The 15,464-nt window shown below is 45.4% G+C and overlaps 1 protein-coding gene across 2 annotated transcripts in view; it reads right to left on the reverse strand.

Moving 5' to 3' along the window:
* Lpar1 (lysophosphatidic acid receptor 1) overlaps window positions 1–15,198 on the reverse strand; it is a 115,560-nt gene extending 100,362 nt beyond the window's left edge. Inside the window, exons 1-2 of one of the 2 annotated variants that reach the window (XM_026786780.1) lie at window positions 15,113–15,180; window positions 14,477–14,592 (exon numbers count right to left, since the gene is read on the reverse strand). The gene's annotated coding sequence lies outside the window, so the exon portion shown is untranslated. Of the gene's footprint in view, window positions 1–14,476; window positions 14,593–15,112 lie in introns of both variants that reach the window. The other variant, XM_026786779.1, reaches the window with a different exon arrangement.
* Window positions 15,199–15,464: the final 266 nt, after the last annotated feature.

Genomic DNA, 15,464 nt, shown 5'->3' on the forward strand with positions numbered 1-15,464 from the left:
GAATACAGTTTCCGTGTAATTTTTTGGGGCATAAGCTAGCCATGTGGGCGGCTGGGTGCGGGGACGCAGCCCCGCTGCTCCTATTTCAACAGATGAGGATCCCGTGGCCCTCTCCTTGGGAACAGCCAGATGCTTAAGTAGCTGGGACTTTTCTTGAATATCCATTGCCTAACACGTGGCTCGGGGTTGAGATCACTTGAAACCAAGACATTCACCGGCTGCTTCCAATTCTAAAAATGACATTTCTTAAGGAAGCTTTAGTCTCCCATCTACACGGCTTTTTCTCTCAGACCCACACAGAAGGACTCTCTCAGGGGTGCTTTGAATTCTTCCTGGCTCTGCCTTAAGGCTTAAGGCTGAGCTAACCACATGTCTCTGCCCCCTCCTGGACCAACCTATCTCTGGTATTAGCCTGAAGCAACACCCATGCCTAGTACCTGCATGAACCAACACCTCATCTAATCCCAAACACTGCCTATACCTGTGTTTCAGATTGAGAGCCTGGAGCCCTGTCTGGTTTCCATGTATCAGTCAGACTAAGGAGAAAAAACTCAACAGCAAACAGGGATACAAGCAGATGAATCAGCCCCAAGCACACACTAAATCCTCAGTTGCCTGGACTTCCAGGATAAATATTGATTATTAAATGAGGAATTGGGTAGAGTTAAATAAAAGGCCTATGTCTTATTTTCCCCCTCAATTTCTAAATAATAAAAAAGAAATATAATAAAATATTTATATTAAAATATGTGAATGTAGAAAACTGAATGATTTGAAAGACAAAAATGATGTTTAGACATCTTTAAATCAGTTGATTTTTAGCACATTGGTAAGAAAAGCTGCACTAGAGGGGGAAATGGGCAAATGGTGACCAGGGGCTACCAAGTATTGGTTGTGAGATTGCTAAGTTTTGCAGACCTGATGGGGGTAACACAGTGACCATAGCTAATACTATTTATGAATGGTCACAGTAGTACAGAACCTGGGAGGCAGAGACAAGGAGCAGGAGTTCAATGTCATCCTTACTGAACAGTGAGTTCAAGACTAGCCTGGGCTATATGAGACCCTGTCTCAAAATAACAATAATGATATAGTCTCATATACTTCAAATTTGTTCAAAAGTGAGCCGTAGGTGTCCAGCAAAAAACAAACAAACAAAAAGAAAACCACACAAATACATGAGCAGGTAAAGTTGGGTATGTTGAGTATTGAAAGATTGGAGTCATCATTCCATATCAAGTTATCGAGTATTACCCTTTAAACATAGCTATATTTCAATATAGTTGTTAATCTCAACACAAAAGAGCTGATTAGGGAAAAGGAAAAACCAGTTTGCCAGATACCTTTTATCTGCTTCTAATAGGAGCTCATCCCTCTAAAATGTTACTAAAACTCGGGCATCATTAAACCTGAAAGCGGTCCTCCCCAATCCCCTATCTCTTTTATGCTTCTCTGGGAAGTCACAATGCACACTCTTTGATGGGTTTTACAAAATGTCAATAACTCGCAATTTGGATATTTTACATTCTTTTGAAGCAAGCATCAACAAATAAATCTAAGATAATCATACTTTTCCATGTTCCCTGTACCTCAGGAATGAAAAGAAAACAGCTTTTTAAATCCAGAGGCCAAGCTAAAGTCACTGGAGAATTACCTTCCCAAAACACAGAAAGAAAAAAATGCATAGGAGTCTCCCAACATCAGCTAGAGCTTCTTGGGCGAGGCTACCTAAATAGTACAGAGCAAAGTCTTTAAAATTAAGTGGAGGGACAAAATAAAATCAGAGTCACCAAACAATAAACTTGGTTGAGTTGTTCAAACATGACTCGAATCCTCTATTTAACTTGAGAAGGCAGGGCCTCGAAAGGCCAGAACATGGCCATGGGCGCAGCAGTGGGAGCCGGCACATGGCTCTTGATTTCCCACCTCTCGGTCTCAAATGTGCTTTACAAATTTCTAATGTATAATATTTTAATTCTTGACACAGCTTTTTTAAAGTAGTAAAAATTTTTACCATGGCAAAGCAATGTGAATATGAAACAATGAGCAAGCAGAATAAAATTTTTTTGCACAATGAAAACCACCAAGAAGCTATTCAATAACCAGCCATCTGGTCTTCACTAATCAAAGACTTAACTTTGCTCTTCCATTTTCCTATGGATTACGGAAAAGTATGACATTGGTAACTACTTTATCTAGTGGTGTTTTGAATCCGACCAGGGTTACTTGCACCACAGGGTTATGCAAGGCTTTGCCCAGTTTCTCACAGAACAAGCCATCAGTACATGCTAGCTATTAATCAGCAGGATGCTAAAGGGCTATCCTGCACAACTGTTTCCACAGCAGCTACACTCATCTGGGGAAAAAAAAAAAGGCATTTCTATCCCTATTGGAAATGTGCTAAGGGAGAAAGGGAGAATTACACACTGGGACTTCACCAAGTAGCACAAAAAGAAAAAAAAGGACAATCAAAAGCTTGCCTCCCACCTGTTCCTAACTCCCGTTTTCCTTCCCTCATTCTTGTATTCCATGCCTGTGCAATCCCAAGCATAAGCAGCAGCTCAGGACTTCGCAGAGTCAACCCATCTCATGCTGCAGACACAGCGCATCCCCAGGAACTCCCGAATCTCTCCAGTGTCAAATGAGGCTCGGCGTGCCTTCTCTTCTAGCACTGATGGATGCATCTGCATTTATGCATTGCGAGCAGGGGGCCAACATCCTTCTTCACTAGACTTCACACCTCCAGGGATAAGGACCTCTTTCCTCAGCACGCCCACCGCAGCCAGGTGTGAGTGATACACTCAACATCGCTGTACAGCGTGACAAATAGGAAATGGAAACCTAATGTCCACCTTGATGGGCAGCTCACCATTCGTGGATCAAAAACACTCAAGAAAAAAAATAAATAACTACATCTCAGCTGAACATACGCAAACATTTCTTTTTCCTTATCAGTATTGCCAAAGCAATACAATATATCGAGTATTTATATGGAATTGATGTGCGTAGACTACCAGGTCTTTAAGAAGTCCAGGGCTGGTTTAAAGCATGCAGGGAGATGGATCTGGGTTAGTATGTCCCATCGACAACACCATTTTAGATAAGAACTTGAGCACTCATGCATTTTGGTATCTTACAGGGAAGAGAGGGTCCTGGAACAGATCCTAGAGCAAGGTCAGACTTGAAGCTCACTGCAACAAGAGTTCTAATAAAAAGCTTCTTTGAAAAAAAAACAAAATAAACAAAACATAGGAGTTATAAAGTGAAAAGCATAAATAAAAGAGGAATGAAAATTGAAAAGGAAAACCACAAAATTCTTTGATGGATGTCAGAGTTAAATTGAAACTTATTATTTGAACAATGACAATGCAATGAGAGAAACTTACAGACATATTGTTAAACAAGCAGTAACCAGATGTGTCCAGCTCACCATGCTGCAGATGTACAGAACAAACAAGACATGGAAAAAGACAAGAACAAAAGGAAAGGCCAAGAAATACATTAGGCAGAACAATATAAAATTGCCCTATTTTTTTTTAGCAGCTTAAGATCAAGTACAAGACATCTTATGTGATTTAACCCATCGATGAAGGTAACTGTAACGGTGGCTAATACACCAATAAGATCAATTTCTTTATTTTTCCACTTCCTTATGTCTAACTCATTCCCGAAACTGATCACCAAGGTCTAACAGTCAAAATTCTTTGTTTGGCTACACTGGCTAACCCGTCCAACCAGGACCTAACCACTCATCCTAGCACAGGCTTCCCTTTTTCTCCTTAAAAACCACTCCAGCAGAGACCCCTACTGTTGTCTTTGTCTGATCCAGAGGCAGCCACCCCCTCCAAAATTGGGCCCTCCAGGGTGTTAAATCTCCTTTGTGCTGAGAATTTGGTGTTTGGGTGTGTTCTGTGCTGACTCTGAGGTCCCTTCATCCATTATAACAATAAACATAAAAGCAATGTTTCCTTGTCGAGAGGTATCTCAGAACAAAATCCAGTTCAATCTTGCTTACAGGAAAATACATGATAAATAACATGCAAAGTTTAAAATCAGACCTGCAAATGAAGGCATTTCAGATACAAGCAACAACAACAGAACAAAAATAGCAACATTAACTTGAGCGGAAAAAAAGAGTTCCTAATGCAAAGGGTTGCTTAGACTGTAACTCACATTATGTATTTAACAAGGAAATTGTCAGAAAGTAGTTGACATTGGAGAGATAGACAGACAGAGAGACAGGGAACCACTTGTAGAAACACCCAAATGCCAACAGGGCATTATTGGTCTATAACAGCTCAAGTAGGCTAACAGAATCTAGAGTTTATGAATATTAGTACTGCAGCTCAACTAATAAGCACATACTGTACTTAGCACCTAAAGAAAATCAGGCTCAGAAACCCTAATCCCCAAGAAGTAAAAACTATAAAATTCACACTCACTCACGAGAATCAACAGAACCAGCCATGGGACGTCCACACGCATAGAGCATCTACAATAAAGCAGCTTTCAGAGGAGCCCTGCTAAGCCTCCCAAAGGACCCTCTATGAAGACAAATGCCAAAGCGAACATTTATTCTGCTGTACTGTTTCAAATTTTGCAGGAAATAGCATTAGCATAAAACAAAGAATTTAGGCGTACAGTCCACAGAGTCATCATCTGCCAGACACAGAATTGAAGCTACTTCCATGGGCTTAAATACCCACTTTCAAGTGGAAAATCCCTACTCCCTCACGAATGAGCAGAGTTCAAAATGAAAATACTGCTGATCTTGAAAATCAAAAAAAAAAAAAGTATTCAAAATGAAGCTCTGTCCATCAAAAATACCAATAAGTATGACAAATGCCTACCCTTACATAATCTCATCATTTAAAACCAATGACTTCATTTCAACTCAAGACATGAAAAGCTGAGTCCTATTTTCCTTTCCAGGAACCCACTTTTCTTTGTCCTCATCACCCCCCCCAGTTCCTGTTCCACCCCCCACATCTCATTTTCAGTTCTTTTAGCTCAGCCTTCAAGTCGCAGGCCCATTTTTCTCCATCTCAGAAACAATGGCAGCCTTGCCTCTTTTGCTGTCTTTTCCTAAAGCTACAGTGAGCTCCCCAAAAGCCATCCCCGCCTCCACTGAACTGTAAACATCATGAAGTCAAGGCTATATCTGAGTTATTACAGCATGCTCAACAACCACAAATACATTTCTTTATGTATTTATTTGTTTACCTATCATAATTAATTGTAATTAATTATCATAATTAAATTCATTCACTCAAGTTTTTTTTTATTCGAAAAACTTTCTGCTGTGTGTCGCTGAGAGCACTTGGAAAACATCAGAAAACAAAATGAGAACTTTTTTTAAAAAAAGTATTTTTTTCCTCAACTAAGAAGTCAAAAATACAGTGAAGAAGGGACTATGAGGCAAGCTGGACACACAGGAAAGATCATTCTATTTTACAGGCAGGAGCTAGAGATGGCTTCAGCCTCGCTGAGAAGGTGGTGAGATTTGAGTAAAGACATGGTGACAATATCCGTTTAGATAGCTGGAAAGAAAAACTTCCCAACAGAGACAACGGTCAACAGAAAGCCCTGGAAGCCATGGTCCTTGTGTAGGTAAACTCAGGTGTAGAGACTGTTTGGAGTAGGGATAAAGATGTCAATAGCAGGTAACAATGGGCCAGGAAACACAAGCCCTGGAGAGACTAAAGAGAGATAAGCAGAGATAGAAGGTGATAATTAAATATGGAGCTTATCACATGCAGTGATTATCCTCCCTATCATTGGACATTTAATATAAAATACTTTCATAGATTGCATCGACAGTTTAGCTACAAAGCAAAACGTTATTAAATATTCAGTAGGTCCTAATAGTTTAAGAACTGCAAGGAATTATTCCAAAATGCAATGGAGAAGTTTGGTTTTGATTTGGGTTTTGAAAACAGGGTCTCATTCAACCCAGGTTAGGCTGCAATTTGCTATATAGCTGCAGATAACCTTGGGCCCCTGGTCCTCTTGCCTCCACCTCCCAAGTGCCAGGATGATAGGTGTGAGCCACCATGGCCAGTATCAGGAAGACTTTACTGAGCAGTGAGACTGCAGATGAATCTCCTCTCCAGCCCAAGTATTCCCAAATGCGGGCCCTGCTTTCACTACCACGTGAAATATGCACATGTTTAAAGAATCGTAACAGCTTAAAAAAACAATTTATCTTAGCTCTATCAAAAAATGTAGAAGACATGACAACATAATTATCTAAAGTAGAAATAAAATCTTATTCAGAAAAGCGTTTTTGTTGTTGTTGTTGTTGTTTAAATCCAGGTTTAAAAAAAAAACAAAACAAAACAGAGTTGGACCAAGTCCTACTGTTTACCGCAATGAAGCAGTTCACTAGATTTTTCTAGAACCTCCATGGGAGCCTGCTGGGGTTTCTCAAAATGCTCTTTTAGGCTCCTGGGATTTCCAAGTTCCTCCGAGGATTCAGTTTGCCCTTTCTTAGTCATGACAGCAACGGGAGTCCCACAGCAAGTTCTAGCGCTAATTAAAACTGCTTTGTTCCTTCCGCTAGCCCCCAAATCACCATTAATCTCCCAACAATTTAAAAAATATTTCTCAGACAATCCTAACTGGGAAGGACTGCTGGGGCTGGGGTGAGAGCTGTGTTCGCCGCAGAATATCATGCCAAACTCCACACCGTTTCCTGTTTGGGGTTTGGGTTTGGGTGGTTTGGGTGGTGCCTTGGACTGACATTAGAGCCCCACACAAGGCTAAGCAATTGCTCTACCACCGAGCTACACCCGGATCCCCTTCTAACTTCAATGAGAGACTCTGTCCAAGTTGCCTAGGCCAGCTTTGAACTCACTCCATCATCTGAATTTTACCCCATCAGATAGGAAATATTTTATTTCCAGGGCCAAGGCAGGCCCTGAACGTGAGATCCCCCTGCTTCAGCCTCCCGAGCAACAGGAATTATAGGTCTCAGCCACCCACCCAGAACCATACCATCAAGAGAAGCCATGATGTATGCTCAAGGAATGCCTGGTTGCGTTCAGTTCTCTACTAGAGAAAAACACTCAAAGACCAAAATTATATCTTGTCCTTGGTAAACCATTATTGTAGATTTTCTCTTCCCAGACAGGGTCTCCTGCAGGCCAGGCTGACCTTGAACGCTCAGGAATTCTCCTACATCTAGATTGCACGCATCCCACACTTAAGTTTGTGCCCTGGCAGGGATCAAACCCAGGGTTTCACGTGGGCTAAGCAAGCACTTTACCAAGACATATCCCAGGTCTGAATACATCCTCTAACTTTGAAAGTTCTCACTAGCTTTCCACATATATTTCAGTGGTGTTTAATAAATCATGACGTATGTATTGTGAGTCTTCCTGAACACAGCAAGCTCTGTATCCAGATTTCCAGCTCCCAGGAGAACACACCTGCCTCCGTAGTTGTAGACATATCTAGAACGAGCAAACCTCACTGCAACCCTCTGGTACCCTGGCGTCTTATTTGGCAATAGCATCATAGCAACCACTTTAGTTCAGTGCCTTCTTCAGCCTGTAAGACAGGCCCGTGCACACCCGCACCGCTTGTCAGAAGCCATATATTCCAGGCATCTTCCCAAGCCTGTCGCTCACACGCATTCCTGCTTGGTGTCTCTTCTTATTCTTAGGCATGGAATAAACTTAGCCAGGGGCCTGACACCAGCACCCAGCTGCCATGCCAATCACTCATCTACTCCAAGGCAGAGGGAGCTCTCCCTCCACCCTCAGAAGTGTGTGGAGAATTCTGTTTAAACTTTGGTTTGGAGTATTTATCACTAGCTGCCTGATCTGAGTCATCCTTGGCTTGCGTCTTTCCATGTTTATAATCTAATTGAGAGCAGGACCCGGGCTTTTCTGTCTGCTGTTGAATTTCTCTTCCTAAGTGTTCTCGGCCGTGCGTGAGGACTCAGAATCCTCTAAGATATCAGATGCTTGAGCGTTCACTGACGGGATCTCAGATAAAAATGACTAGAAAGCAGAAGTTGCTGAATCTGGAAACGTCAGTCTGACTGCCCTAACCTTTGAACTGTTCTGTCTGGGTCCCCTCAACAAGGAGGGCAGGGGCTTCTCCGTGGAACTGCAGTGAACAGAGGGGCAGAAGGAAAGCTTCATTTTCTTGATGTGACAACAATCCTTCCCCAATAAACCAGAGTCCGGAGAGGCAGGCGGCCCCTTAACAAAAGGCAATCCTGCTTTAGCGGTGCTGTGCTCCTTCGTCCTGAGAGCACACCATCCTTATCGTGCCCTGATTAGACTTCTAAGGAGCCGGGGGAGGGCGGCTTTGTTGACCGCTCCCACGGGGAAACCTGCCCTCCAATGAATAACTCCACCTGTCTCCGTTCCACAGGAGGGTACAGGCCTTCCCCTGGCACTGCATTTTCCACTCACAAAAGGCTCCCAGACGCCCTTCCTCCCCCCCCCGTGGCTGGAGGAGACCCAGGGGCAGCAGAGCCCTTGTGAAAAGAACACACCCTGCAATGGCATTATTCATCTTGAGTGTCACACAGCTGGAAATGGTTTTCTGTTCCTCCTCCCCACCCCACCCCCCCACACCCACTTCATAACAGTCTCTGGAATCATTGACAAGAACTCTCCTGAATGAAGTCGGGCTGTAGGCAAGAAGAGGCCATGTTTTTCTGGCTTCTGCTCGTCACCTTTGATGGCAACCTCGGGTACTGCCTGGCCAAGACCAGGGGGAAGAGAGACAAATGGAACCATATTGGTGTGATTACATACAAATGTATGAAAATGCATCGTGTGTGCAAACAAAGGATGCCCAGCAATCTAGGCTTGAGCAATCAAGCCAAGAACAGAAGGCTTTAGGACAAATCAATGACGGAGCAGCTACCTTAGAGACGCGGTGGAAGTGGCAAAGATCACACCTCTTACTTTGGACATATGTGTACGGTTTGGACCACTACAAAACTGTCTGCACTGACAAAGGCGCACAGTGCCTCTCTTCTGGTTGGACGTTTTCTACAATGTTTGTATCTTAGATGATCTCACCAAAACCATCAAAGTCAAACACCAGGCTTGAAATTTTCTAGGAAGACAGCCATAAACTGAGCGTAGACACTCAAACACAAGTTGGGTCAGAAGGAGGACTATCCGGAAGGAAACGGAAGCAAGCTACAGACAAGGCACGGCTGTGTCTGGCTCTACATTTACAGGTAAATCTCGGTCAACTGTTTTGAGTTTATAAATCGGAGGCTCTGCCTCCTTCACCCAGGGGAAACACTGAGAGGACTTTGAAGAAGCTGCTGAAACAGAAGAATCCACTCAAAAGCGATTTTGAGCAAAGGCATTTCAGAAAGCCTTCAGTTGGTCACATAATATGACAGAAAAAATGAGTCATGGCGGTGTACAACTGTGATTCCAGCGCCTAGGAACCAGAGAAAGAAAAACTGCAGGTTGAAGGCCAGCCTGAGCTATACAGTGCGATATCCTGGTGTGAAGGAGTGGAGAGAGAGAGAGAGAGAGAGAGAGAGAGAGAGAGAGAGAGAGAGAGAGAGAGAGAGAGCGCGATGGAACGCCATCTCCATGGCAGAAGAGAGACTAGGCCTTCCATAGCTTGTTCCCGACTGACTCCCAGGCGTAGATGCACAATTAACTAATTCCCACTGTACTTGGGATGTTTGAATGAGCCATAGATGGGGTGACGTGAAGAATGAAAAGTAGACTTGGGAAACAAATAATATCAGTACGTGCTCCTAGTTCACAGATGTAAAAAAAAAAAAAAAAAAAAAAAAAAAAAAAAAAAGCCCTTTGACTTACCCAATGCAGCAGAGCTCAGTCTCCAGGCCCCTAACTCCCTCCAGCTTCATCTCTTTTGTTCTCCCCAGGTTTGGTTAGTCTCCCAGGGTCCTTCCAGATTCTAATCTACGGTTCCTCCCCCATCTTCAGCATTTCCACTTCCACTGCTTTGACCCTTGACTCCGAAGGCCAGGTGTCCCCTGACCTTTTGCCTTTGATGTTCTCAGAGTCCCAAGAACCCATCATTGGGAACCCTCACTGGATTCTTGGTTGGGGATGTGGTGGTGGTGGTGGGGATCTTGCATTGTTCATTTCTGTCCATCCCTGGTTCTTAGCGCAGACCTATTTGCACCAACAGTCAGTTACATACCTCTGGGCTCGAGAGGATCTGACCTCCCCTGCCCCGTATCTATCTCCCTCCAAAGAGCAAGGACTATCTTCACTGGGGGCAGAAATTCAACCAAGAGTTGGGAGAACCGCTGGGATACAGGGAAAGAAACCTGAATGTAGCACACTGACAGGAAGACTACTCTAGTCTATTTTCAAATTTAGATAATGGGGGGGATAAAAAAGGAAATCCGAGTGTGGTGGTGGCTTATCCAAACCCTTGGGGTGTTGTTGAGGCAGGAAGGGTTGCTATGAGTCAGAGGCCAGGCAGCGTCTCATGGCTCAGGCTAACCTGAGCTACCATATAAGACCCTGTCACAAGAGCAAGGGAAAGGGGGGTCTGGAGTAAATAAAGAGGGGAGATGGCCAACTTGCTGTGGGGAGCAGTTGACGTAGCACCCCAGGACAACTTGCACCCTGGAAGCACAGGCACATAGAATGTCCACAATTGACAAAACAACCTCTAAGTGACAGTTTCAACTTCAGCGGATGGAGATCCGAAGCTACATGCCAATAGCCAAGCTTTCTCTTTCCCCTTCAGAAGAAGAGACTGGTTTTGAAAGCGTTTTCCTTTCTCCCTACGCTACCACAAGCACACCCCGACCCATTCAGGCTCACACATGTTTGTTTTAGCGCTGGACTAAAGTTAAGAGTCTGCCCTGTTATTATATCACTTTTTTAAAACGGCACCACAAAAAGAAAATAAATTATAACCTAAATCCATGGGTGCATTAAAATAGTTCCCTTTCATTTCCAGGAGCGGGGAGGGAAGCCCTGGCTTTCATGTGAACTCCAGGGTTAAAGCCTCCGTAACAGCGGTGGGGTGGCGGGAGAGAACGTCCAGGTAGTGATACAATTCCTTTGGCTCTGTGCCAGCAACCAGGTAGTGTAAGGATGAATGCATGAACTTACTAAATAAATAAATACATGAACTTACTAAAACAAAGAGCCAAGAAATGTCAACACCATCCCCCACTCACTAACAAAAAAAGAAGTGACCCCTTGAGAATCCTAAAATAAAGTCCATTATGCATGAACTTACTAAAACAAAGAGCCGAGAAATTTCAATACGATCCCCCACTCACTTAAAAAAAAAGTGACCCATTGAGAACCCTAAAATAAAATACATTAGCCTTGGACTTACCAAAATTAATTAACTAGCTGATTTTTTTAACCATTGCAAGCCTAAGTCCCCACACCTTGCTGAAGATTTTAAAAAATAAGTAAATGAACAAATTAAACGTTACTAAAAGGTTCAGGCATTCAAATTGCATCCAGAAGATCACAAACACTAACCAAATGTCTTTTAGTGATCAGTCTCCTAGGCAGCCTAGCATTCGAGACTCAAGGGTAACTCAAAGTCTTTACCCAAATCAGCTTGACTTGCAGCTGAAAAGCTCAGCCTTTCCCAGGAGTGACCCAAAAGGCAGCGGGCAGGAGAGGGGTCCTCGCTCCCTTGATGGAATTCCACTGAGATTCCCCTGAGATATAACGAGCTAACTGCTTCAGAGATGAGAAGATAAAATCCGTGCACGTCACTCCACAGGGCACTTCTTTAGGAGTACTGGAAATCAAGCGCCAGAGAGGGTTTCTAGGGCTCTACACCTCCCGGTTCTTTAAAAGAGTCTTTCGCCCTATTTCTGCGCTAATAACAAGGCTCTCTCGTCTGTACTACACATATTCCACACTGTGGTTAAGATGCTATGTATAATATAAACAGGGTCAAGAATGCCAGTGTGGAGAAGAGTTGTGTTTAAATTAGCATTAACCCGCAAGCTGTTCCCCAAACAGGAAAAGCACCCACCGATGCACAGCTTTGTGTCTGAGGAGGGGCTTGAACACACACGCTCAGAAGGCCCCACGAGGCCCTGTGCAACCCACGGGCCTCATCCATTTTGACCAAGGAAGCTATCCATTTGACCTAAAAGGAAGCTATCGTCTGGAGGGGGTAAAGGGGGGAAGAAATGACACACGGATTGTTCCAGTCACTTTATATGATAACATGAAATAAACTGGCGATGGTGCCACACACCTTCCTAGCTACGAGCTTACAATTGAACGTAGAGAACACTCGTTCAATCAGCTCCCAAACATTTTACCTCCACCCTGCTGCTAGGCAGTCCGAGTTGGGGGCTTCATGCATCTTAGGACTAAATAATGTCACAGCACAGCATCTTAAAATAATATCCAGGCCTTCTTCATCACCAAGGACCCTGACTACAGCCACCTCTGAGAGGTCCTCACTCTCCCCACTGATTTTGGAGACATGGGCCATTCTTCCGGCTGTTTGGCTCCCCGGCCTGTCCAGGTTCTTCAGACTTCTCCGTGACCACACAGTGAACCAATAGGACACAGCTACACTCTTCACTATCTACACCATGGTTATCCATATTTCCCACCGTCTGCACTTCAGCTCCCTCTAAGAACTTTCTCCTCATCCTCTCTGGACCTGTTACAACAAGAATTCAATGGTTGCTTGTTGGATTATAATTTTCTCCTTCGCTCCCAACAGTCTAACCCACCCATAACAGCTACTTAAAGGCTAACACAATTGAGACTTGGAATTACCCTGCTCTGCAGAAGGTAAGAAAGCAGACAGAAGCAAGATGCTGACTTCGTGGGCAAAGTCAGAGCTGGCTTTATGTGTTAGTTTTCAGGGCAGCCTACCTCACCCTCAAAGTAAAGCATGTACCTCACATGTGTAGGCAAGACGGTACCAAAGAAGGGAGGCGGGAAGGAAAGAAGGGAGGAAGAAAGGGGAGCCAAAAGGGAAGGAAAGAACGAAGGGCAGAAAGTTGGGACGAAGGCAAGGAGAGAGAAAGGAGGGGAAGAAAGGAGGCAGGGGGAGAGCAGGCAGGGATGCAAAGAGGGAGGGAAGGAAGGAGGGCAGGCGGGAGGGAGGGAGGGAGGGGGCACGGCGGGAGGGGAGAAGGAGAAAGGATAAGAGGGAAGGAGGGAAGGAAGGAGACACTGGGGGTAGGGCGACCACACATTAAGCACAACATTAAAAATTTGCCCCTAAACTAAACTTCTAAAGATATTATGCGCCGCTCGCTTGTAGCTTCCCAGCGAAGTGAGCACGGAGTACAAACTTTTCTACCAAGCATCTGGAGCAATCCTTTTCCCTAGAAATCATAGATTTCAGACTGTTCTTGTGAGCCCAAAGACTCAGCAACTAGGATTTACTCTTCCCTTCAGTGTCCCACTAGGGCAAACAGAGCCGATTCTCTAAAACCCGACATCTGTGATACAATCTGAAAAACTAAATCAAATTACATTCTGGAAAGTACTAGCTTTGAATGAAAACAGAAGTTTCCAAAATGCTGCCACTTAAATTCTCACTTCTGTGACTTCTTACCCATCACCCACGGGGATGGATGCTGAGCTCTGGAGGGCCACAGCCCCTCTCCTGAGCTGAGGATGCAGGAGCACAGTGGGCAGGTGTTTGATGCCCTGCAGACAGGACATCAAGGATCACTTGGTCCTGACGTCAGCTTTAAGCAGCCTCACCGGGTTGTAATAATAAGAAGACCATATTACTGGTTCCCTCGTGGGCAAAGAAAGGAAAAACTGGAAGTTCCTTACCTCCAAGCACCCCTGCATGATGGGTTTCTTTCTTATTTTTTTCCCCGTTTTCTTTCTGTTGCGCTCCCATTTTCCCGCTCGAATTATTCTATCATTGAGAAGTCCCCCGCAATCACCACCAGCTCCCAGTTATCGGAGAGATAGGTGGAACAGCAAAGATCATCCCACCCAGTCCTTTTCCTTACAGAATGGACACCATGACCAGGAGCTCAGAGCAGGCCCGGGTTGCTCCGCTAGGGGACGCTGTGTACCAGGGGGCTCTGAGGACAAGGCCCAGTTCTGCAGCCGCACTTCTTAGCCTTCCTGCCTCGGGCAGCTTTCCTCTCTTTCTGCATTTCTTTTCCCTCAAATTAACACTCAAGACCAAAAAAAGGGGGGGAAATAAAAGTTTTTTTAAAAAAAATACGACTTTCATATACCTAGAGCCCTGGTGATTATTATTCATAATGTTGCATCTGGAGAACCAAGGGCAGAAACAGCGGTGTGTTCATGTAGTTCACTGCGATGCACATAGCCTTAAGCCTAATTGACTCCTCTTCCTTGGTATTCATTCTATCTGACCGAAGAATATGTTCTTCCGTTTCTCTAAGACTTTGAAACTCAGACCTCCGACTTCTCAGTCTTGTTAGGTGAGCAAAGGACACTTACACAAAAGCACAAGCACACAGCACTGCCGGAAAGAATAGTGGATTCTACGTTAATGACCAGCTAACCTTCTGGTTGCAGACAGCAGTAGGCATCGATGACGATGGGTATAGCTTAAGAGGGAAACTTTCACAAGCCAGTACTCGCTGGAAACCCACACGGAAGAACTCCTCGTAGGTTTCAACTAAAAAGAAAAAGAAGAAAAACGTGGAGCGAAAGGGAGAAAGAAAGAAAAGGGGAGGAGAGGAAAGGAGGACGGAGAAAAGAGACAGTCCGGGGCCCCAGCTTGGAAGCAGCAGCAAGCAAGCCCTGGGTGCCTCACATCAAAGGCCAAATGGCAGCAAAGAAAAACAGCCTAAACTTTAAAAGCATTCACGGTAAACTCTCCCTACAGGAGCCAGCACAGCGGATCAACCCATTCAGGCAAAGCCAGGTCCCTCCCCTGCCTTGCATTTCCCAGGTACTGACTAAGCCTCAGGCGACTTCACGTTAAGTTTAAATTCCTCAGACTCAAGGGACTACTAAGTCACCAGCGAGCAGAGCGCGGGGCGCTGCGACAACCCGGGCCATCTGAGTCCTCGGGGACGCGGCACCAAGGAACTCGGAGCGCCCCACGCCAGCCCTCTCGCGCCCCCAACCCGACCCCAGGTAACCAACCGGAGGCCACCTACGCGTCACTCGGACGGACCCTGGGGCGCACTGACCTGGCCAAAGGGCAGGAGGGCCGCCGGGCCACTGAGGCGACTTCCCTCCCCGGCTGGCTTCCACCGGCTGGTGCGGGAGGCCAGGGCAGCCTCGCCTCCTGCAGGCGGCCTCACACACGCGCGCACACCCACCCACTCCGGGCCCGCGGGCGCGCGCACTCTCAGGCGCTCACGCGCAGGGCCACAAAGCCGCGGGTGGCGGGACAGCGCGAGCCGAGCGCGCCTATGGGAGGCGGGGCCGTCGCCACCCGAGCCGGGGGACACCCGGCCGCCCGCGCCTTTACCTGCTAGGTCCAGCTCCGCAGCGCTTGCAGCCTCCGGGCCAGCCCAGCCAGCCCAAGCCTCACCCGGG

This window comes from Microtus ochrogaster, linkage group LG5 (genome assembly GCF_000317375.1).
Source record: "Microtus ochrogaster isolate Prairie Vole_2 linkage group LG5, MicOch1.0, whole genome shotgun sequence".
NCBI lineage: Eukaryota > Metazoa > Chordata > Mammalia > Rodentia > Cricetidae > Microtus > Microtus ochrogaster.